Below are 2,228 nucleotides of genomic sequence, written 5' to 3'. Positions count from 1 at the left end.
CAGCGAACGACGCAGCGGACGACCGGACAAAAGCCACTCGCAGCAGCAGTAGCAGCAGCAGTTGGAGCTCGTCTCATCATTGACTTTTCTTTTTTTTTTGGGTAAAATAAATTCACCGTAAGAATCGAGCAGCAGCCGTCCTTGTTGTTAGAAACATAGCGCACTTATTTGAAACTCGTCTTGGTGGTCGTCGCTCGACTCGACGACGCAGCGCACTCGTCGAAACGATCGGGTCCCACGACGACGATGAACAAGGAGGAGGTCGCTCCGGGAGGACGAAGTCGATTGTTAACGCATCGCAGTTTCATGATTACAATCGGTTAGTTAGTTAGTAGTATTAAAGTGCGTGAAAGCGCGCGAGAGACGACGAGCTTTGAATTTGGCGCGCGCGCTCACGGATTTTCAAATATATCGCAACGGCGAGCGAGCTAGAGTTGCCTCTGCACAGTTTTAGTTATTATCGCTGCTTCTGTACAGAAATTCATCACGAATATAAAGGAAAATTTAACGGCAGATCGTTTCACAGTCACACACGCACTTATTTGACAGCTCAATGTACGTAAGCGCGAGATAGTACAGGATGTGTGCGGGCACACTCGACCGCGGACAGACTCTCTGCCTCTGCTCTCTCTCTCTGTACTCTCGTCGGCCCTATGCGCTATACTATCGCTGCTGGCGCTGCGAGCAGCGAGTTTATACCCTCCGATCCTCCGAGTAGAGTAGAGAGTAGAGAGCAGAGTAGTCCCTCTCTCGTGTGCGCCGCCACCACCACCACCACCACCTCCCTCGGCACAGCAGCATACGACGACGACGACGACGACGACGACGATGCCACTGCCCCTATGCAAACGGTCCGTCTCTCTCCCTCTCGCTGTATATATATACGGGACAGCGCAGCGTCGAACCGGCTATATAGCAGCAGAGAGAGAGAGAGAGAAGGGAGGCAAAATGCCATTGCGCCACGCCGCTTGCAACGCAGCGCAGCCAAGCAATAGCGCAGAGCGAGAGGTGCATGTGCGGAGGCTGCTGCTGCTATATACGTATCCGCAAGTGTAGTATCGCGCGTGCTATATACTCTCTCTCTCTCCACGACGACGACGACGACAATGCTCGGCAAGCGCTAAAGCTGCAGCTGAGAGAAAAGCTGCTGTGCTGCTGCTGGCGCAGGCGTACTATAGCACGAAAATCGCATCCACGATGCCGTCGCTGCCTCCTCCTCCTCTCAGCCCCCCGCCGACCAACCGCCCCCGCTTACACATCCCTCCATCCGATCTCTCTCTACTCTACTCTCTCTCGCTCGTGCCTTTTTCTTTTCTGCAGTTTCTCTCACTCTCCACCGACTCCCCATATACATAAGCTTTTCCGTGCTATTTCCGTTGCTCGCTCTCTATACCACGCTCTATCTCTCTCTCTCTTTATCTCTTTTCGCTAGACTGCAATAATATATGATCTATAAATGTGCCGCCCGCGCGCTGACTATAATAAGGACAACTTGCCCGTGTATATGTGTGTGCGTGTGTGTGAAGCTTGCGATGCTGCTGCTTCTGCTGGCCCCATAAAAAATCCTCTCTCTCTCTCTCGCTCTCCTTTTTACCCGATGTTTCTTCCTTTTACTTATATATAATATATATCCTCGACATTTCGTTTCTCTCGCGCGCAGCTCGCGACGTGTCTCACACGTGCTTGCTTGCTTGCCTCGCTGCAGAGAGCCCCGGAGTGCTTGTGCATTTCCTATGAGGATTTATATATAGCGCGTATAACGCAATGAAACGCGAGACGATCCCAATCAAATATATCCTCTTCTACCCCCAGACTGTACCCCCTAAAACATTCATTTAAAAACTCATTTCATCCTCTCTCTCTGGCGCACGTGTATATATAGTATATACAGAAGGATCGCGCAAATGCCATGCCACGCGCTCGACGCGCAAGTATAGAGTAGCGTAGCGTAGAGAGAGAGAGAGAGAGATACCACAAGATAGACGCTCCAATTAAATAAAACTTTTGTCATCATTTCAAAGAGGCGCGCGGGACACACACACCACGCGCTGCACAGCAGCACCCGACTTTCGGGGCTAGGCCATCTCTCTCTATTCCGTTGTATCGAGGTTTGCGCGTTGTTTGGGAGTGGATATTTGAGTTTCTGACGCGTCTTATTCGAAACTGTGCTCCGCGAGAAAGCTGTCGATAATTTATAACCGAAAAAGTAGAGTGCACCCCTCACCTAC

The sequence above is a fragment of the Trichogramma pretiosum genome, unplaced genomic scaffold (genome assembly GCF_000599845.2).
Source record: "Trichogramma pretiosum strain Unisexual culture from Peru unplaced genomic scaffold, Tpre_2.0 scaffold25, whole genome shotgun sequence".
NCBI classification, from domain to species: Eukaryota; Metazoa; Arthropoda; class Insecta; order Hymenoptera; family Trichogrammatidae; genus Trichogramma; species Trichogramma pretiosum.
This window is presented reverse-complemented; position numbering follows the sequence as displayed.